This window comes from Schistocerca gregaria, chromosome 8 (assembly GCF_023897955.1).
Source record: "Schistocerca gregaria isolate iqSchGreg1 chromosome 8, iqSchGreg1.2, whole genome shotgun sequence".
Classification (NCBI taxonomy): domain Eukaryota; kingdom Metazoa; phylum Arthropoda; class Insecta; order Orthoptera; family Acrididae; genus Schistocerca; species Schistocerca gregaria.
The window spans coordinates 467,588,865-467,612,208 of record NC_064927.1 but is presented as its reverse complement, the minus strand read 5'-3'; positions in this window follow the sequence as shown (position 1 = coordinate 467,612,208).

Below are 23,344 nucleotides of genomic sequence, written 5' to 3'. Positions count from 1 at the left end.
TGTGTAATAGGCAGACATTTACGCAGACTATCACACACGAATTCCAAACTGCATCAGGATCCACTGCAAGTACTATGACAACTAGGCGGGAGGTGAGAAAACTTGCATTTCATGGTCAAGCGGCTGCTCATAAGCCACATATCACGCCGGTAAATGCCAAACGACACCTCGATTCGTTTAAGGGGCGTGAACATTGGACGACTGAACTGTGAAAAAACGTTGTGTGGCGTGACGAATCACGGTACACAGTGTGGCAATCCGATGGCAAGGTGTGGGTATGGCGAATGCCCGGTGAGCGTCATCTGCCAGCGTGTGTAATGCAAACAGCAAAATTCGGAGGCGGTGGTATTATGGTGTGGTCGTGTTTTTCATGGAGAGGGCTTGCACCCCTCGTTGTTTTGCGTGGCACTATCACGGCACAGATCTACATTGATATTTTAAGCACCTTCTTGCTTCCCACTGTTTAAGAGCAATTCGGGAATGGCGACTGCGTCTTTCAACACGGTCAAGCACCTGTTCATAATGCACAGCCTGTGGCGAAGTGGTTACATGACAATGGACTGGCTTGCACAGCTTTGGGATGTTTTGGACTTCGTGACAGGCCCCACCGACCGACATCGATACCTCTCCTCAGTGCAGCACTCCGTGAAGGGCTGCCATTCCCCAGGAAACCTCCCGGCACCTCATTGAAAGTATGCCTGCGATAGTAGAAACTGTTATCAAGGTTAAGGGTGGGAGGAAACCATATTGAATTCCAGCGTTACTGATGGAGGGCGCCATGAACTTATAAGTCATTTTCAGCCATTTTCAGATAATTTTTATCACATAGTGTGTAGCTCTCCAGCGCGCACCGAAAAGGAGTTACGTCTGCTAATTCAGTTAAATGAAAACACTGTTTAATTTGTCGAATGTTAGCCAGGCCATGTTTAATCTTCGTTCACAAATACGAAAACTTCACTGATTTTCTAACTGAAGGTGACAGTACATACCAGCAGCCCCATAACCCGATTCTTTAAATGATCGAACTTCATTGTATAAAACAACTTCAACCATTTCCAGATGATGTCATATCTTCTGAACTATGTGTTGTCCAACGGTACCGTTTTGCTGGTATATTGAGTGGTGCACACGGATGCTATCTGAAATATACGTTGCGGATAGTGTTAGTGGTAAAGAAATAATAAATTATAATAGTACTGCGTGAACATCGAAAATGTAGTAAGCGATATACGTATTTCCTTTCATTGTTTTGCAGAGGTGTCAGCGAGGAAATGTTTCAGGAAGATTTGAAATTGTGTGTTGAGTTTGTAACGAATCGGTACGAATACAGTCTGAGTATATTCCGCGCTTTGAGTTACACTGCCTCAACATATATGCGCAGTCTCTAGCATTAATACTTTTCTCAGTGTGTTAAGCATTTAACGTAAAATTATACCCTTTAACTTTAATGAGTGGGTGATTATAGAATTGAAATTTTCAAATTGTGTCAGTAGTTGTATGACATGAAACATGACATTATAAAGTACTGATTTTTGTTGCCCATGGAAATCGTTAGACCGGCGAACTGTAACTGGAACCGACTGACAATTTGAATCATTTAGTAATACAGATAAAATATTTAGTAAAGTGCTGATTGTACATTAATTTAGTATTTTTTATAATTGACTGATTACGTATTCATTTCAGTCTTCTAGTAGTAAGTCTCCTCCTTCCTCCCCCACCCCTTCCCCCGTCCGACCGTCTCATCCCTCATCCCCCCCTCCTTGTCCTTCTCCTCCACCCTCTCTGTCCACCTCTTTCAGCCCCAATCTCTTTCCATATCTCCTCCTGCCCCTCTCTCTGTCCTGCTCCCCTCCCCTCTCTGTAAATCTGCTCCTTCCCCCTCTACATCTCAACCACCCCCTCTAGTTTCCATCCCCTCTTCCTCCCCTATGTCCAACTTCTCCTCTCCCTATCTGTGCCCATCCCCTCCCTCCTTCCTCTCGCCATTTGTTCATCTCATCGTCCCCCTTCTTTCCCCAAGTTATCAAGCTCGCCCCAACAAGAGGCTAATGGTTCTGACCCGTACATTATTTCTTTCCACATTGTAACTGATGTGTGTACCAAATATCGTTGAAATCGATGCAGGGGCTTAGATACGAGCTTTTTACCCGTGAGTTTGCCTGTGCAAACACATATCAAATATATTTCACATATATTGAAAGTCTCTTCGTGTTTGCTGCTGGGTCCTAAAATCAACTGAATTCGATATTTCGGCGATCCAGCTGGTCGCCAACATCAGGAGAATGCTGCTTCTGATGATGAGTGCGGCTGTAGCCCTTGGGCGTCCTGAGCGACGCACATCATCGACAGTTCCTGTCTCTCTGTATCTCTTCCACGGCCGAACAACATCAATTTGGGTCACTCCGAGACGCCTGGACACTTCTCTTGTTGACAGCCCTTCCTGGCACAAAGAAATAATGCGGACGCGATCGAACCGGTGCACTGACCGTCTAGGCATGATTTAACTACAGACATCATGAGCCGTGTACCTCCTGGAACTGATAGGCCATCAGACCCATTTGTTAATAGGCGCTGCTCATGTATATTAGTTTACATATTTGGGCAGGTTTAGTGACATCTCTGAACAGTGAAAGGGACCGTTTCTGTGATACAATATCTCCAGGCAACGTCTATCTTCAGGAGTTCTGGAAACCGGGGTGATGAAAAACGTTTTTTGATGCGTGTATTTTTGTGGGTTGATTTAGCAACGTATATGCATAATGCCTGAGAAATGTGTTATGTGTAGAGTTAGCAGCAAAATGGCTCTGAGCACTATGGAACATAACATCGATGGTCATCAGTCCCCTAGAACTTAGAACTACTTAAACCTAACTAACTAAGGACATCACACAACACCAAGCCATCACGAGGCAGAGAATATCCCTGACCCCGCCGGGAATCGAACCCGGGAACCCAGGCGTGGGAAGCGAGAACGCTACCGCACGACCACGAGATGCGGGCAATTAGCAGCAAAGAAGTTATTAAACGATATGCAGTTTTTCATGCATCTATGTATTTGACATCGTATTTTCTGAATTATGTAATACAATTTTTCCAGTATATTCAGAGGTACATGTACATAACCTCTGCATTAAAGTGTCGCGTATAGTACGAGGGCTGTCCATAAAGTAAGTTACGATTAATCGCCAAATGAAAATCATTGTGAAAATCAAAAACGTTTCATTTGTAACAGTTAGCTACACCTCTCAGCTACTTCTCTACGTTGTCACCGTTCTGACTCAGACATTAGTCGTAGCGTTGTACCAACTTTCCAAAACCCTCATCATAGAAGGCAGCCACCAGTGCTTTCCGCTAATTCTCTACGCTGGCCTAAAGCTCGTTGTCTGTGCCAAAATGTTGTCTTCATTGCCAGCGGATAGTGTGAGCAGAGATGAAACTCAGTGGGAGACAATTACGGGCTGTATTGTGGGTAACCAAACATTTCCAATTGAAACGATGCAGGAACATCTTCATTGCCCCTGCAGAATGAGGCTGAGAATTGTCTTGAAGAAGAAACCGCAAGACAGTTTTGTAATGTTGGTTGCATAGCTTCAGGGGAAAATTCTCACCAGGCCCTCGTACTTGGCGGGAGACACTATTTTCTATAACATCTTTACGCGCTCACTAAGAGCTCAGGAATGAAAAGAGAGACATAATTCTACCTAGAGTCATACTAGAGACACTTCCCAACACATCTTTGCAAAGCTTTATCGAATTTTCATAGTCGTTTCCATTTCGCGACCGATCGTAACTTACTTTCTGGACAGCCCTATAGTTAACTATAAACTATTTTTCTATCATCATTTTTTTGGGGGTCATCAGCGAGACAAAGTTTCGTTCAGGTTTCAAATTATCCTGAAATTTTATTGCAAGTCTGTAAGTGCTCTCATTCTCAAATAATGGATGAGTAAAGTACGAGTATTCGCGCGTTGTTGGCTACACTGTTTTTCCCCCCAAAACCCACCCTTTTGATATGTAGGTGATTCTTATCGCCAAAGCGAAGATTTGCAGACAGTAAGAGATATTTGTACCAAGTTTTGTAGAAATCGATCCATTGCTTGAGGAGGAGATGTGGAAAATACACACATACTTACATCAAACAACTCACATCGATTTTTATAAAACGTATACATTTCATACGCTAATTTCAATGCTGCTTGGTAAGTTATTTCTTTTTTTAAATTTATTTCTATTATAGGCAAACGGAAGAATTTAGCCTCAAAAAACTGGTGCTTCATGCTCCATTAAGATGCATTTGTCCTTGGTTTCCTCAGTTTAAGAATAGGAATACTTTCTCTAGAGAAACAGTGCAGGAAAGTTTCAGAAATACGGTATTTCGTTGTCCGACTCCTCGTTCAATTTTGAATTCTTCAGTATCCTGATAGAATTTGCTGGGAGCCTTTGCATTGATGTGCGTATTCTACATCTGTATTCATATTAGGCAAACCACTGTGAAGTGGATGGCAGAGGGTATTCTTTTGTGCCTGCTGTAATTAAACTTGTCTATCTCGATTGCTATGGGGACGAGAAGTCTGGGGTTGTAATATCTTCAAGGTTGCTTACTGATGGTTCCTTGAAACTTTGTAAGTAGCCTCTGCCAGTTCAACTTCTTCAGCTTCTCCTTGACGCTATCAGATGTGTCAAACAAAACTGTGGCCGTTAGTGATGTTTTTCGTGTATGTTCAATATAGTCCTGTTTGTTTGTGTTCCACTTCAGCAGAATTGTACGATGAGTCTCACGTAAGCAGTCTCCTTTGTGGACTGATTTCATTTCCCTAATTCGTCTACCCAACAATCGAACTCTGCCACTTGCTTAATATACAAACTGTTAAACCAAGATATTCGTATGATATCACCGATTACAAGTACTGTTAACTGACATTTTAGTGATAACATACTACGTCTCTTCGCATTGTGAAGTGATTTAACTGCTCTCTAAGATGTTAAGTCTGTTTGTAATATGTTGTTAATTATTATATTATACTAAGCAAGGTGAGTAAAATGCTATATGTTATTAGAACTATTCACGTAAGATGTTGGTAGTTAAGCCATACGTCTCCCGTCCATAAGTCTTCCGTCGTGCACCATCTTGCACCTTGAAACAGACGAAGGTCTTCTACCACGGAATATGTGATACCCGCAAATGAAATGAGTTTCTTTAATGTCTTAACAATTTCACCAGTCTTGAAAATGTAGTTTTGCGTTAATTTGCAACAGATTCTACATAGTGGTCAGAAACGGCCTGCAAAGCTTGTAAGGGTGTTGCGAGGTAGGTTGTGCTGCAAAATAATTGTCAAGAAAAGAATTAGATATGTTACGCCCCTTCCGAGTTCATTAGCACTGAAATTAGCATTAGCCAGTCAGTCCGTTGCACGCGAATTCAAGCGGCCCGCCAGAGACGGTGTCACCAAACATGATCTTCGTTTGGTTTCCTAAAACCGAACAAGAGAGCGATGCAAAAATTGGACATTTGACGATAGTATTAATCGAACCTCAGCCAAAGGCTGAGCAGTTTGTTGCGCTATCATCTAGATTATGAGAACAACTGACACAATTTCGTGTGGCGGACCGCTTGAATTTAGGAGCGCAACCTCCTGATTGCAACTTCATTCCTAATTACCTCGGGAACGGCGCAACGCACCGGATTTTTCTCAACAATTATTTTTCAGTAGAGCCTACTCTTCTACATCCTTACAAACTTTTCATTCTGTTACTGACCACCCTGTATCTCAAAATGTATTTAACTTGTAACTCGTTTTTTCAGAATACTTCTGATTAATTTAATTCCACTTACTGATTACTGGTGTTGGATAGAATAATAGAACACTGAATACAGTATTGACAACGTTTTCGAGACTGGAACAGTTAAATTTCAATAGAATATTTCTTTTTAGGCACATGACCATGTTGTAACTTGGAATATGTTTCCACATCTGGGAAAACTTTAATTTTCCAGAATAATTATCGTAATTTTAGAAAAAAATTGCAGCACATGTAAAATTAATGCTGTCATTTAAAAATGAAATAATAAAATGTGTTAAACTTTTATTACGGAGATGGCTAGAGTCGGATGTCTGGAGCCGGCCGCGGTGGCCGTGCGGTTCCGGGCGCTTCAGTCCGGAACCGCGAGACTGCTACGGTCGCAGGTTCCAATCCTGCCGCGGGCATGGATGTGTGTGATGTCCTTAGGTTAGTTAGGTTTAAGTAGCTCTAAGTTCTAGGGGACTGATGACCTCAGAAATTAAGTCCCACAGTGCTCAGAGCCATTTGAACCATTTGAACTATTTATCCTCCCCTTATTTGTTTCCGTCAACGACCCCTCATTTGTAGAGTTCAAAAACCCTATTACATTTATTTGATGCGGGTCCCACATACCTAAGCAGTACTCTACGATACTTTGCATGGATGTTGTCGGAGCAATCTGTTTTGTAGACTGATTGTATTTCCCTAATGTTCCACCAACGAACAGACGTATGCGACGTGCTTACCTACAACTCGGACTATATTATCGTTGCATTTCATTACTCTACAAACTGTCACACACAGGTATTTTTATGATTCCAATCGTGACTCACCGATATCGTCCCATAGAATACCACATGTCTGTTCATGAAGCTTGCTTTAAATCTAAAACCAATATAAATTATTGCAGAGCGCAGATAAACAAGCCCTCTTCGTTCGAATTCAGCAGTAGTGGAGTGATGTCTCCAACAGTCGCATAGATTAAATACTTAGGCGTGAGGTTGCAAGATTATATGAAGTGGAATGAGAAAATAAGCTTGCTAGTAGGGAAAGGAGAATGGTCGACTTCGGTTTATTGGGAGAATTATAGGAAAGTGTAGCGCATTTATAAAGGAGACCACCAACAGTACACTAGTGAGACTCATTCTGGAGTACTGCTCGAGGATTTGGGATCCCCACCAGTCGGATTAAACGAAGACATCGGTGCAGTTCAGGGGAGCGCTTCTGTTGTTACCAGTAGCTTATCAACATGCGAGCATAAGGGAAATGCTCTTTGAACTGAAAATGGAAATCTCTGTAGGGAAGAAGACCTTCTGTGCAGAACAATCATACTGACAACAAGAGATACCTCAAGGAATTGCCGCGAAGACTAGATAAGAGAAATCAGGGCTCGAACAGAAGCATAGAGACAATAGTTTCTTCCTCGCTCAGTTTGCAAGTGCAACAGGAAAAGTGATGACTCTCTGCCATTCATTATGTGGTCGCTTGCGGAACATGTATGTACATAGAGATGGAGATGATTTTTAAAGAAAAATTCAGGATAGTAGACTGACTGGGCGACCCTTACATAAGTGAAGCAAATTATAAAGTGTTACTTATATGGAACAAGTTTCTATTCTCTCATAACTTAGAAAAAAAACGCAACACAGAGCAGTAAGAATACACTACTGACAAATTGTTACACCACGAAGATGACGTGCTACAGACGCGAAATTTAACCTACAGGAAGAAGATGCTGTGATATGCAAATGATTAGCTTTTCACATCATTCAAACAAGGTTGGCACCTACAACGTGCTGACATGAGAAAAGATTCCAACCAATTTCTCATACACAAACAGCAGTTGACCTGCGTTGGCTGGTAAAACGTTGTTGTGATGCCTCGTGTAAGGAGGAGAAATGCGTACCATCACGTTTCCGAATTTGATAAAGGTCGGTTTATAGCCTATCGCGATTGTGGCTTATCGTATCGCGACATTGCTGTTAGCATTAGTCGAGATGCAACGACTGTTATCAGAATATGGAATCGGTGGGTTCAGGAGGGTAATACAGAACGCCGTGCTGGATCCCAACGGCCTCGTATCACTGGCAATCGATATTACAGGCATCTTATCCGCATGACTGCAACGGATCGTGCAGGCACGTCTCGATCCCTGAGTCAACAGATGGGGTCGTTTGCAAGATAACAACCATCTGCATGAACAGTTCGACGACATTTGCGTCAGCATGGACTATCAGCTCGGAGACCATGACTGCGGTTACCCCTGACGCTGCATCACAGACAGGAGCGCCTGCGATGGTGTACTCCACGACGAGCCTGGGGAGCACGAATGCCAAAACGTCATTTTTTCGGATGAATCCAGGTTCTCTTTACAGCATCATGATAGTCGCATCCGTGTTTGGCGACATCGCGGTGAATGCACATTGGAACCGTGTATTCGTCATCGCCATACTGACTTATCGCCCTGCGTGATGGTATGGGGTGGCATTGGTTACACGTCTCGGTCACCTCTTGTTCTCACTGACGGCACTTTGAACAGTGGACGTTACATTTCAGATGTGTTACGACCAGTGGCACTACCCTTCATTCGATCCCTGCGAAACCCTACATTTCTGCAGGATAATGAACGACCACATGTTGCAGGTCCTGTACGGGCCTTCCTGGATTCAGGAAATGTTCGACTGCTAACCTGGCCAGCACATTCTCTATATCTCTCACCAACTGAAAACGTCTGGTCAATGGTGGCCGAGCTCGTCACAATACGCCACGCACTACTCCTGACGAACTGTGTTATCATGTTGAAGCTGCATGGGCAGCTGTACCTGTACACGCCATCCAAGCTCTGTTTGTCTCAATGCCCAGGCGTATTAAGGCATTTATTACGGCCAGAGGTGGTTGTTCTGGGTACTAATTTCTCAGGATCTATGCACCAAAATTGCGTGAAATTGTAATCAGATGTCAGTTCTAGTATAATATATTTGTCCAGTGAATACCCGTATATCACCTTCATTTGTTCTTGGTGTAGCAGTTTTAATGGCCAGTAGTATAATATTTGGCGATCAAATGTGGTCTTGAGGTAGGTACCTCTTCAAAGAGTTGAGCGTTTTAACTGCACCATCACATTACATATATCCCATAACAGAATTCATCATAAAGAAGCCATCACAATCTAAGAAGACTAGAGATATATATGGCCTTTACTACCCCTTATTAAAGCCGTGAATGTCTCAGAAAGAAGCTGAATATGCAGCAGCAAAGTTTATGATAATTTGCCTAGTATCACGAAAGGTCTCACGTCGGGCAAAGCGGGTTTTAAATGTAATCTGAAATCATTTCTCCCTAACGTAACTATCTTCCTTGACTATCCTCACAGCAAATAATTAGACGGAAAAAAGAACAGTGTAGAATCACCGTGCCATGTGAAATAAATATGTTTGCTGTTGAAAATGAGGGACGGAGAGAGAGAGAGAGAGAGAGAGAGAGAGAGAGAGAGAGAGAGAGAGAGAGAGAGAGGGAGAATTCTGCTTTGTCTGCGGTTTGTATCACGAGTGGAGAGTGCTATAATAGTTTCGTAGAGCATTTGGCGATTAGGGAAATTAGTACGCCATGCCAAATTATCCAGCATTAGTTTAGCAATAGAGATCCTAGTGCGCACGTGGGTAGGTGCTGCCAGTAGTGGACGCATGCAACAAATAGCACCGGCTGGCGCTTCGGCCGCTGTATCCGGACTTAATCCCTTGTGTCACTGTTCTCTGTGGCGGACAGCCGGCGTAATGGCGTCAAAGACGCGGGCTTACCACCGCGAAACACCGCTCCGGCTATCTGCACGCTCGCAGACACCCGCGGTGGGCCCTGAATTAAGTATCGGCCCGTGTTATCCCTTGCGGCGGGCTGGCTTATAAGGGAAGCGGATTATTGGCCCTGCGCGAACCAATCACCTGGCGCTTACGTAGTAGCCCGGTTCCATCGGCCAGCTTCGCCAATAAAACGCAGGAACTACGTCCCTTGGTGATACTAAAGGCGCTCCCAGACCAACGTGTGAAGGGTTTAATAGGTGAAATTATCAGCTACTTAATTTCTCTATGATAATGTCTTCTCGAAAGAAAATGTTCTGTTATTTAATCAAAATGTAGACATAAAATGAGCCTCGGAAGTTTCTTAAAGCTCCTAATAAAGATAAGATTAATTTTTGACTCCATTATTGTTATGTTGATAACAACAAACCACCAAACATATAGGATGACGGGGACCATGTGGGTTATTAAAACTGAACTTACATTCATCCGTTATTTGAGAGTTGCGACTGTATCGGAAGATATTTATGAAATAATATATAATGAAAAATTCTCTTGTCACGAATATTTTATTAGCACGACGCGTTTCGGCAGCATGCTGCTATCATCAGGTGAATTTAGAGTTACCTTTACATTGTAGTTAATACTAAATAAGGTTAGTTTCCTTTCCTGTGAGTCCCAGTGAGGCTTCGAGCAGAACAAACGCCTCTTCAAGAAGATAAATATGTTGTAGTATTTAAATTACGTGATAAGCACGGTTAGTCATTTTGTGATTGCACATACTTACACTTTTGTTGGTAATTTCGTTGTTTGGCACACAGAGCAACAGAGAACAGCAACAGACACATCACAACATAAGACTTTCACAGTTGTTTGTTTACATCAATACAAAGAGTCTTAGATGCTAAGATAAACTAGTTTCTACTGCTAAAACAGCAGTGTATAGTAAAGATCAAATGCTTATATCTAGGTATCTTTACTTCAAGACAAATATTAGGCGATTAGATGGTAAAACAACTTTTTTCGTTGGCGATTCAGGCGTTTAACATTGGAGAAATTTTTAAGAAATTTAATATAACTACTTTGAAGTTTATCATTTAGTAACAGAGCAAAGGAAACTAACCTTACTTCATATTACTTACAACGTAAAACTAATTGTAAATGCACCTGATGAAAGCAGCATGCCGTCGAAACGCATCGTGCAAATAACATATTAGTAACAAGACACTGTTGTAGTACATATTATTTCATAAATTATTAAAACTGTGAGCCGAAGCGATATACGAAGTTGGAACCTTGTCTTTCTCGTCAAATGCAATTATGGACTTAATTCTTTTAATATTTCAGGATAATTCAGAATTAACGTGTAGCGCACACTGATCTGCAGAAGGAAAGATCACTTTGAAAAAGGAAGAATAGTGTGGATCTAAAAATATGAGAATTGACTCATCAGCAGACTGTGGAATGTGTAAATGATGTGTGAATCTAGGTTCAAATTTTACCCATAGGTTTCGAGTTGGGGTGTACGTAAGGTAACAACAAATCACATAAAGCAAGTTTACTACAAAGACTGTTATTCCAGTAATTCCAATTCCAATGCTAGAACTAAGTACTTTCCGTTCTACTTAACGTTACGTTGAGTTCACCAAATGCACTTGGCACCAGGCGGGAAGAAAATCCCCTACGATCGAAATTAGTTGTTTTAAAACTCGTTTTTATTAGGTGGCCTGTTGGCACGAAGCAGCTACACAGCTTTGTCACAGGGTCAAACAGAATTAGCAAACAGCTATGGCAACAACTGATAGCAACATTGGTTAACAAAAATTAACAATGATTAAATTTTGATAGAAGGTTGACTCTACTTTACTGCAATAAATAGGATGTGTGTGGCAGTATACATCAATGTTCATTTTTTACTGATCTGCCTTTAAGCCTGGTTTAGTTCTAGATCCAGTGAAGAGTACTTCACTTACACAATGATCAGTTCGGCTCTTCTTAGGGGCGACTGTATGTTAGTCCTAAGAATCTCGCTGAGACACGATCCTGTGTTCGTGTACTATCCTTGACGTACTCACTGGCAACTGAGCGGAGCTCTGCGCCTGTTTATATCCATTATCCACATTAGAATTATTTGTGTGACGTAAGACGGGAGGGTAACATAATCCTTACTGTGTCAGTAGTATTTCTAAGCTTAACTTAAAAATAAGAGTAAGTTATGCGTGATTGGCAGGCAGCTTGGAGTTGTTCTTTCTAGGGTGTGTCCCGTATCTTCTGCAGGGCACTTTCCAATGTGTTAGTTCATGGTATAAAGAGATATTAGTTACCATAGAAAGCAGCCTTCAGCCATACTCCGATGGCTTCTGCAGTGGCCATGAATACAAGATGTCCCTAACAAACAACGACAACACTTGGTATGCTGTGCAGGAGGGAAACTCATCAGTTTTCAAGAAGGAATCCATTTCCAGAAAGGCACGGCTTGGGCACTGGAGACCGTCGAAGCCTGAGAACAGACACTTGTGATGGTTTGTTCCTATTCGTTTAGGTGTCTGAATACCGAATGTATGCAACCCTTCAGCCATCCGTGTAATGAAGATGGACGAACTGAGCCACATAGCATTCCTGGGCAGGCGCTACTTTCCCTTCTGCGCATCCTACTGCGGTCCTTCTGTGGTCCGACAGTGCAGTAACGTTGTTGATACGAGGGCGTCGTGGAGCAGTACACAGATGCGGAAATGACCGCCATGGTGCTGGCGTTGGTTAAGAGGACTGCAATGGGAGAACTGCTGCAAGAGTGTACTCAGAACATTTTCCAAACAGATGTACCCATCAACCCACGTTCACGGTCATCGAGAGATGTCTCAGAGAAAGCGGAAAGTTACACGCAAGTGTTTCTGCCCGAGGTGTGTCTAGTAAAGAAGCACTTGATTCTTGGTACTTGTGAATACTACCCGTATCCACTGTTTGTCCTCTGGTGGATATGGAAACGTGAGGCGGGTCTTCCGCGCTCGGTTGGAACACTACGGTTAGAGGAGGACGTGCTGACGCAGAGGCCAGAACTCGACAGATGGCAGCACCCGTGTGAAAAGTGCCGTGTGGCGTGTAGTCCATGAACTCTGGCTCCATCCATTCCATCTGCAGAAAGTCCAGGCTTTACAGGAGGAGGCTTACCCACTGCAGGTACAGTATACACAATGCTGTTTACATCAGTGCATTCTCCAGCCACAGTTCCCGAGTTTGGTGCTATTCGTGGATGAATACACCCTTACCAGAAACTGCATATTAAGCTTGGACAATATGCATGTTTGGGCGGACGAAAAGCCGAGTGCACAGGTAGTTCAAAATCACCAACACAGGATCAGTACTAACATCTTGGCTGGGATAATTGGTAACCATATCGTTGAGCCATATTTACAGCCAAAGAAACAGCACTGATCTACCTCAGATTTATTAGAGTGTTTTTGACTACCCTATTGGATGTAGTGCCCTGAATGTCGGCATTTGCATGTGCCTGCAACAAGGCTGAGCTACAGCATACTTTGATGTTGATGTGCATAATGACTTCAATATCGCATATCCCAATCGAAGGACTAGTAATATGCATATCCCAACCGAAGGACTGGTAGGTGTGGACGAGTTCCATGGCCAGCACGGTCGCCAAATCTGACACCTCTCAACTATTTTCTGTGGGGCAGTATGAAGAGCAAGGTGTATGGCACATCTGTAATGTCAGTGGAGGACCTTATTGCTCGATTCCACAGAGTGGCTGAATTACTTAAGAGAAAAAGGTTCGCATCGGCTCTAATGGTTCAAATGGCTCTGAGCACTATGGGACTTAACATCTGAGGTCATCAGTCCCCTAGAAAATGGAACTATTTAAACCTAACTAACCCAAGGACATCACACACATCCATACCAAGGCAGGATTCCAACCTGAGACCTTAGCGGTCGCGAGGTTCCATACTGAAGCGCCTAGAACCGCTCGGTCACACCGGCCGGCGTATCGGCTCATGTTCGTCAGGCTAAGCACCGTCGATTTAGGCTCTACATTGACCTAGGACGTGCGCAATTCGAATCCATCTGTAATGTAGACAGCTCGATGTGTAATGTGGAACGCACACCCATCTCAGACCTCGACGTTGTCCAGCGCCCAAGATATTGGTTCCTTCTTGAAAACCTGCGAGTGTGCCTTCCCGCACAACATTCTATGTGTTAAATGTGTGAGTTCAGAACGATTCCCAACATGCATCACTGACTTCACTAAAGGACTGAATAGTCGAGTTACAAAATTCTACACGAGCCATATGTCCAGTTTTCCTCGTTTCGAAATTACCATTTGTTATGTGGTTGCGTAAAACGTATTACATATAATTGCGACGAGAAAACCTTTTCCGACAAAGTGTTTAATCTGTTCAAAAATGGCTCTGAGCACTATGGGACTTAACATCTGTGGTCATCCGTCCCCTAGATCTTAGAACTACTTAAACCTAACTAACCTAAGGACATTACACACATCCATGCCCGAGGCAGGATTCGAACCTGCGACCGTAGCAGTCGCGCGGTTCCGGACTGAGCGCCTAGAACCGCGAGACCACCGCGGCCGGCGTTTAATCTGTACTTTGCACTTACTTGAAGAGTTGTTTTGCATATAGGGGATCACAAAAAACGTTATTATGTTGCCAGTGTTTAAGGAACTCATTCCCCTAGAAACCCACCCAGCACTTGTGGAATCCAGATAATGTATGATCGCTGCTCTACTGCATTCCTAACGTGGACCAACACCTTACTAAGCAGATTGTCATGAAGTTTTGACTCCGCAGCTACATTCAAAGGGTGAAATGCTTTTGTAAGAGAACCTGGTTACTCAGGAAGGTGTTGACTTGTGTTGTTGTATGATACATTATAAACTGCTTCAACAAAACAACGACGTTCAACATAATTTTGCTATACGCCACACAGCAGGACTTCGCGGACATTTAAGTCCCTTCAGGCTTTAAAGAAGCGCTCGCACCGTGAAATTGCTTGGAACTTCGTCGCTCTGGGCCTAAAGCCAGTTTATATGATGTATTAGGAAGCTGTATACAAACTGCTTTAAACAAAGCCTTCGTACTAATCCATAATCCTAAACATTTTTGAGGTAGAAAGCAAACAGGTTATTTCATGGGAAGTAGGCAGCCCACGTCATGTATTACTGTTCCTGTGGTGTGCATTGATATCCTGGCTGACTGCCTACACAGGACGTAACTAATGGGGTACAAGATTCACGTTTCGATCCAAATTTTGATCATTACTCTCCCACCAAATGATTGCACAGCCGAGTGCACGAAAGAAAAAATTCAACTTTTCAACATTAGCGGTGTTATCGTAAAAGAAGTTTACATGTAAACAGTTTCGTGCTCTTAGTAAAAGGGACCAAACAACGCCACGCTGCTGATGCATTGCACACCACTGAACTATACATTAAATACTGCATTTCACGTCATTCCTTTTCGTTATTTGTTCAGGATTTTAGTGAACAGCCTACTGAACCAAGAATGAGTCACCCATAGCAAATTTGTCTGGAGCGTAAACACCTTTAACAAGAGTAGCCATATGTATTATTTATATAAGTGCTTTATCCGTAAAAGCGTCCGTCAGATTCTGTACTAGTAATAAATTGTAAATATCAATGAAAAGCCTCCAACAGCCGTGTAAGTGATATTTTATTTTAGTTTGAAGGCTACCAGTTTCGACCTTCCAATACGCCGTCCTCAGGCCCCACATTCATCTCTCTCAAACTGAATGATAATATTGCTTAGTGCCATAAAACCCTGGATGTCGTGAATTCAGTCGTTACACTACTACTTCATACGAAGACGTGATAGCAACCTAAAAGATATGTATATGGGGCCTGAAGATGGCACAGTGGAATGCCGAAATGGGTAGCCTGAAAATAAAATAAAATAATATGTCAATTACGCGGCTGTTGGAGACATTTCATTGATACCGACAATTACTTAATCATCCGATGTCCCTGGTCCATGATGGATCAACAGAGATTTATAATAAATCTGTGAAAGTGTCGTGTCTGTCTGTTTGTATGTTTATACGTTAGAACACACTTCTTCAAAACTGTTAGACGAATTGTCATGGGGTTTTCGCAGGTAACTTAAGCGTAGATTGTAGCACCGCACATGCCTCAGTTAACCAAGGTTTGGACACGAACAGTTTTATCTATACTAATATTATAAATGCGACTGTACTTCTGTCTGTTACCTTTTCACGACCAACCAGCTGAATCTATTTCGATGAAATTTGGCATGAAGATAGCCTGAACGCTGACGAAACGCATAGACTAGAAAGTGTGTAGTACAAGATACTTTTTGAATTGAAGAATATTACGCTAATTGGGGAAGAATATTTGCTCTTTGAAAAAGCCATTCATTCTTTCACTTATGATGTAACGTCTCTGTGACAGTGCTTTTATTGATTGATACGTGCTGTATGTTACGATTCAAAGGGATAGATACAATTCTTATACATCTTCAGTCTTAAATACTGACTCCCACACTTTAAGTTACATAATGTACACGTTGTATAATGTATAGCTATTTCGACAGCACTATGTATCGATGCTTGCTGCTGCTCAGGCCCCTCAATATGCACTGTTAGGGAGTGGCATTTCGCACGCCAACATATCGTCCTCTGGGACGGCTTGAGAGGGGAAGAGAGTGGCACATATCACGAGTTATGCTTACGCAAACAGGCACATATGCGAGGACAGTGATATTAATACATACAGGGTGTTACAAAAAGGTACGGTCAAACTTTCAGGAAACATTCCTCACACACAAAGAAACAAAATATTTTATGTGAACATGTGTCCGGAAACGCTTACTTTCTATGTTAGAGCTCATTTTATTACTTCTCTTCAAATCACATTAATCACGGAATGGAAACACACAGCAACAGAACGTACCAGCGTGACTTCAAACACTTTGTTACAGAAAATGTTCAAAATGTCCTCCGTTAGCTAGGATACATGCATCCACCCTCCGTCGCATGGAATCCCTGATGCGCTGATACAGCCCTGGAGGATGGCGTATTGTATCACAGCCGTCCACAATACGAGCACGAAGAGTCTCCACATTTGGTACCGGGGTTGCGTAGACAAGAGATTTCAAATGCCCCCATAAATGAAAGTCTAGAGGGTTGGGGTCAGGAGAGCGTGGAGGCCATGGAATTGGTCCGCCTCTACCAATCCATCGGTCACCGAATCTGTTGTTGAGAAGCGTACGAACACTTCGACTGAAATGTGCAGGAGCTCCATCGCGCATGAACCACATGTTGTATCGTACTTGCAAAGATACATGTTCTAGCAGCACAGGTAGAGTATCCCGTATGAAATCATGATAACGTTCTTCACTGAGCGTAGGCGGAAGAAAATGTGGCCCAATCAAGACATCACCAACAATGACTGCCAAAACGTTCACGGAAAATCTATGTTGATGACGTGATGGCAAAATTGCGTGCGGATTCTCGTCAGCCCGCACATGTTGATTGAGAAAATTTACAATTTGATCACGTTGGAATGAAGCCTCATCCGTAGAGAGAACATTTGCACTGGAAGAATTGACACATTGTTGGATGAACCATTCGCAGAAGGGTACCCGTGGAGGCCAATCAGCTGCTGATAGTGCCTGCACACGCTGTACATGGTACGGAAACAACTGGTTCTGCCTTATCACTCTCCATACAGTGACGTGGTCAACGTTACCTTGTACAGCAGCAACTTCTCTGACGCTGACATTAGGGTTATCGTCAACTGCACGAAGAATTGCCTCGTCCATTGCAGGTGTCCTCGGCGTTCTACGTCTTCCCCAGTCGCGAGTCATAGGCTGGAATGTTCCGTGATCCCTAAGACGCCGATCAATTGCTTCGAACGTCTTCCTGTCGGGACACCTTCGTTCTGGAAATCTGTCTCGATACAAACGTACCGCGCCACGGCTGTTGCCCTGTGCTAATCCATACATCAAATGGGCATCTGCCAACTCCGCATTTGTAAACATTGCACTGACTGCAAAACCACGTTGGTGATGAACACTAACCTGTTGATGCTACGTACTGATGTGGTTGATGCTAGTAATGTAGAGCAATGAAGCTTATGTCAACACAGGCACCGAAGTCAACATTACATTCCTTCAATTGGGCCAACTGGTGGTGAATCGAGGAAGTACAGTACATACTGACGAAACCAAAATGAGCTCTAACATGGAAATTAAGCGTTTCTGGACACATGCCCACATAACATCTTTTCTTTATTTGTGTGTGAGGAATGTTTCCTGAAAGTTTGGCTGTATCTTTTTGTAACACCCTGTATACTGTAGCTTACTTACTCACCATATCTCATCATAACTAAAACTAACGATATGCGAGCACGCTGGTTATGAATAAATATACCTTCTGTATATGTGTCTCATATCATCGAGGCAATATTCTACCACATAATAATGTTTATGGAATCAAGAAATGTGAAACGGAACATAAAACCATAGATTGTGTGCAATTGGAATCCGCTAGTGAAGAATCTTTTGTCCACCTGTCGGGCCGTGAGATCACTATTAAATACCGTTGTAAAACGGTTATGTGTACAGTCATAAACGAGATCGAAAGCCAATGTGAATTACAAGGAATTGTACCAATTATCAATATCACAGGTAAATATCTGGACACTCAGTTGATCAAGGTGCTAGTAAATAAATGGAGCGATTGAACATCACGAGAGCAAGTTGCAAGGTGTTGCCAACAGACCATTGTGTCAGAAGTGTTAGTTAAAATTTGTGACTAATACAGTGTGTGAACAGTTTGTGGGCAGTGTTGCTCGCATCTGTGTATTTCCTGGTAGAATATACTCGGACTTTTACCAGACGCTTGTGGTTCTCAATAAGTGCATACTTCCCCAACCCACAGTTAATTAAAGAATTGCAGGATCTGATTTACCTGATTTTGCAATGCAGAGAAGGAAAGTGCTAAGGGGAAAACAGGTATACACGATCCATGCATGATCTAGGCGTGAAATTTAACGTTTCGAAGGACATGGAACAATTTATTGTACCTCACTGGCCGCTTACACTTTCAAAATCGAAAGGAAAAATGTCACGGAAGAATAATTCCAGTAATGTAATTTGTTAGTTCCACTTAGATTTCCTCGAGCCCAAGTGGATAGCCCTGCACGTTAAAGCGCCTCTTGCAGGTCGGGGAAGTGTCTTAGCCCTGGATTGATTCCCTTGATCGATTCCACCCATCTGATTAACGGTAAGGGTTCGTGTGTTGGCAAGCCTGTATGTGGTCTTTAGGCGGTTTTTCACACCAGACTAAGTAAATGCTAGCCTGGTACTCAATGTCCGACTCAGTTACAGTGTTCGCAAACATTTACAAAACGTTTGGCACTTTCACATGAATAACACTAAATGCTGAAAGTTGTGGTATACATATTCCACCTTCCACCACATGGTGATTGTGGGGCTGGGCGGGGAGGGGGGGGGGGGGGGGAAGCAGCATAGCGGAGTGGGTCAGAAAGGACACGTGGCTACCCATTAAATTAAGCATGCCATGTCCGTTTAATAATTAAACCAACTTTTCGCCGCTGCGAGACAAAGGCTCAAGGAAAAGAAGAACGAAAAAAGATGAAGAAGACGTAGATCTCGCCAAGCCCGTCACATTAATCAAACAGCACGACCAAGTACCAGTGCTTCCATATTCTTATATAAGGTACCTTACTATGGAGTATGTGCTCGCTAACTAATTTACAGCACTAGCCCATAAAACAAGAAAATGATGAAGTTAAATTCCACATCTGGAAGCACACTTTCGAAATCTTGTAGGTTTTCTATACCAGCAGAATAAATTTACCAATCTCTGAGGATCAGTCACTCCCAACGGACTTCATACACACAACAATCTTTAAAAGATATTAGCTTCGTTATAATGGAATGCAGCAAATAAATGAGGAGACACAGCTGGATGCTGTGAGAGCTTGGGAACCGTCGTGCTGTTCAAATCTTTAGTCGTTAAAAAGTGATTCTTCTCGGTATGACTTCTGTTCATCAAGCAACTACGGCTGCAAATAAAATTTACTTCTTAATGTTTACATTATTACATAACAGTTTTCGTGTGTTATGAACTGACGCAACGGTGCTGAAAGTTGTGGATACCAAAGAAGATGTATGAGACTGCAAATACAAAGACAAAATGACTGTACGAGCTCTCAAGTAAATAGATTTTGAAGAGGCCAAAATTATGGATTCCAAGCAAAAACATAGACCTAAACGATCAATATCTTACTTACATTAGGAAATTAGAGATAATTACAGTCACAACAGCTATTTCACATATTGTTAAAATATAAAATGCTTTATAAGTCGGACAAGAATTTTAGTATTTTTTTCAAAGTATATGTTCGTAAGATAGGAACGTGTTGAAAAATATCTCTTTAATTACATAACTGTTACTTAAAAAGACCCTCTCCAAGGTTGGATGAGACCTTTATTGGAAGTTGGGAGAATAATTTGCCTTTCAAAACTGTGAGTGAAAGACAATTAATTCTTTGAGGGACCTAGGCAGAGACAAAGTCTAATTTCAAGATAAAAAATGATTGGCAAGGGAGATCTTTTGCCTGTTATGCCAGAAAACAGTCATAAAACAGTTAGAAACTTCAGAAACATGGCAATGGGCTATGTAAGAACTACATCTTGGTAAATACCTTATACTCTCAACACTACTTGTTATTACTGAAACAATGTGGTAAATATACCATGCTGTTCTGCTTCAATATGAGTGACGATATCAATAACAACAAGCAAAAAATCAACAGATATTGTGGTGCATCATATGTTTACCACCTGCTTTGTTATATGATATCCTCGAAACTGGATGGAACCTGTGATGAGCGTCTTGATGTACACATGGCACACATTCTCGAACACCTTCTGTTAATACTTTCATTACATACCACAATCTTCGTCAAATCACTATAACCTTGTTTTCAAGGAAAAACACACAGTTCCATTAGAAATTCCAACGGCTTAATTATCTCGGGAAACATATGGCAAGGTAATCAACATCTATGGTGACCAGCACAGAACATCCATGAAACGCTTCAGGTGAGAATAGAAACTGTATGTTTTGAAGTGAGCAAGGGAAGGAGATGAATGTTTTTATTAGCAGTGAATTCTCCAAATGAATCTCACAAAGCCCTCATACGAATGCGTCACTGGGATACGATACTATACCTATGTATATTCACTAAATGATGAAATTGCCTCGGAACCTGTAAACAATCACTAAATGTTTTGTAATATTGCAAGTTTCTTGATCGAAGTTTAACAGCTTACTGAAGCTATTCATTCTTGATGTTTTCATCGGGTCTGTAGGCGAATCATACACTAATCTAGACATTTGAGGGGTCCATCCAGCCGCAACCTTCAGGTGAGAATTTTGTTTTGTAATTTCACCGGAAGCAAAAAGCGTATTCATTTGATGATGGTGGCCAAATGGTTGCATGGTCTAGCAAAAGACCCCACAGGAATATCATCAGTAGTTAATAAGCCGGTGAAGTTTGCATAATCATGACATTAATTCTTAAAACATGAAGGTAAACAGTGCCATTAAATTAATGTGAAGCAATTTCTTTCCTGGTGTCAATCCTACGCTAAGTTTTTCGTACTTGTTTAACGGTTTCTGTGTGCCCGTTATTTTACTGGGCAGATATTAAGACTAGTGTGTGGCGCCCCGTCGTCAATGAGATTGTTAGAGATGGGGTACAATTTCGGATTACGAAAGGTAGGAAATCGGCCATGCACTTCCCGAAGGAACCATCGTGGCATTTTCCTTAAGCGATTTAGGGAAATCACGGAGAATCTAAATCTAGATGGCTGAACAGATATTGTTGTACCTTCGTATTCACAAGTCTGGTGTTAAGTTATCATTACAAGTTCAGTGGTATTTCAGGTGTTAATAAGAGTTCCATCATTATAGACAGCACAATTATGTACAGGACGGCGTCAATATGTTACGTCGCTTTTGTGTTGTCCTGTTTGTATCAGCAGTGTCTCAGTAACTCTGGGAAATCTCTTAAGGTAATAAATGCACTGGGCAACAGAATTAAAGCATCACTTTCTTGAAAGCCCTGATTCCCACCGATCGAAACGCTTTAGTCTGGCATTGGTTTCCCCTTTGTTGAGTTTAAAAATGTACCTATACAGACAATACAGGCAGTACCAGGCGCCTGCAGGCAGACCAAACTGCTGCTATCACCCCCCCCCCCCCCCCCCCCCCACTACCCTGCGTCTGATAGTCGGTCAAACGGAATTGTTAAATTTTGAAGGGTTCGCCGGTCTGCAAGTACCTAGGCCTTCGTCACTAGTTCTGTCTATTTTTATTTAAAAATTCTGAGGTACGCTTGTGCCAATGTCGCACCCTCCCCCACCCCCACTTCACCCCCCAACCCCCACCCTCCGCACCTCCCGCCCCCCCATCCAATGATCACGCCAGAGGAGGATATAATATAAAATAAGAGCTCTGAGAAATCATAAGCACCAGTAGATGCATCGGATGACTTTCATGTTTTGTCGAATGGTTTTGAAGGATCTATAGTAGCTCCAACCTGAACTCCAGAGCCGGCCGCTGTGACCGAGCAGTTTTAGGCGCTTCAATCCGGAACTACGCGGCTGCTGCGGTCGCAGGTTCGAATCCTGCCTCGGGCATGGATGTGTGTAATGTCCTTAGCTTAATTAGGTTTACGTAGTTCTAAGTCTAGATGACCTCAGATGTTAAGTCCCTTAGCGCTTAGACCCATTTCACCATTTGCGTCGCGCGGGATTAGCCGAGCGGTCTTGGGCGCTGCAGTCATAGACTGTGCGGCTGATCCCGGCGGAGGTTCGAGTCCTCCCTCGGGTTGTGTGTGTTTGTCCTTAGGATTATTTATTAAGTAGTGTAAGCTTAGGGACTGATGACTTTAGCAGTTAAGTCCCATAAGACTTCACATTTTTTTAGAACCATTTGAACTCCAGACCAAAACTTGCGGTCGCGCTGCGCTCCAAACGGGTGCGATCACGGTCGATGGGAATCAAGATCCACAATGTTCTTAGAGAAGTGCTGAAATTACCGAGGGTGTCAACAGTAACAAATGTTTTGAAGAAAGTCTTCTGTAGCTCATCGAACTCAAAATGTGTGGGAACCAGCGCCCCAGAGAAAATAGTCTGCTGACACTCCTTACGCCACCCCGCCTGAAGCCTTTCCGTGCTGTTTGTTTGGAATGTATTCCTCATAAGAAAACGCGTGATTTAAACGCTGGACGTCGTGGTTCTAACCTCCTGCCAGAGACGTCAAAACGAGGGTGAAATGTAGGTAAAAATGGCTGTGAAGAACTCCCGATCGTGTGACACGTTCACGGTGGAATTGTGGTAAAATTTGGTGCCTATGTGACACCATTAAACCTACTTACACGTTACATGAACTGAACTGTGGCCCGTTTTTCGCATTTGTAAATATCTTGCTGTTTGATGCGAAGTCGAGACCGTTGCAGGGTGCTATGCTTTAGCATTCTTACGAGAAAGGTTGTAGGCACCTTTGAGCCAAATTTCAAACTTAAGCGTCATAATGGATGGGAATTACGGAGCTGCAAGGAAGTGAGCCTTTAATTCTGTTGCGCAAAATACTAGAGACCACCGGTAGCGCGCGGAGGCCTACCTCGCAGGGGAACGGATCTCTTGTCAACTACCGGTTCCTGT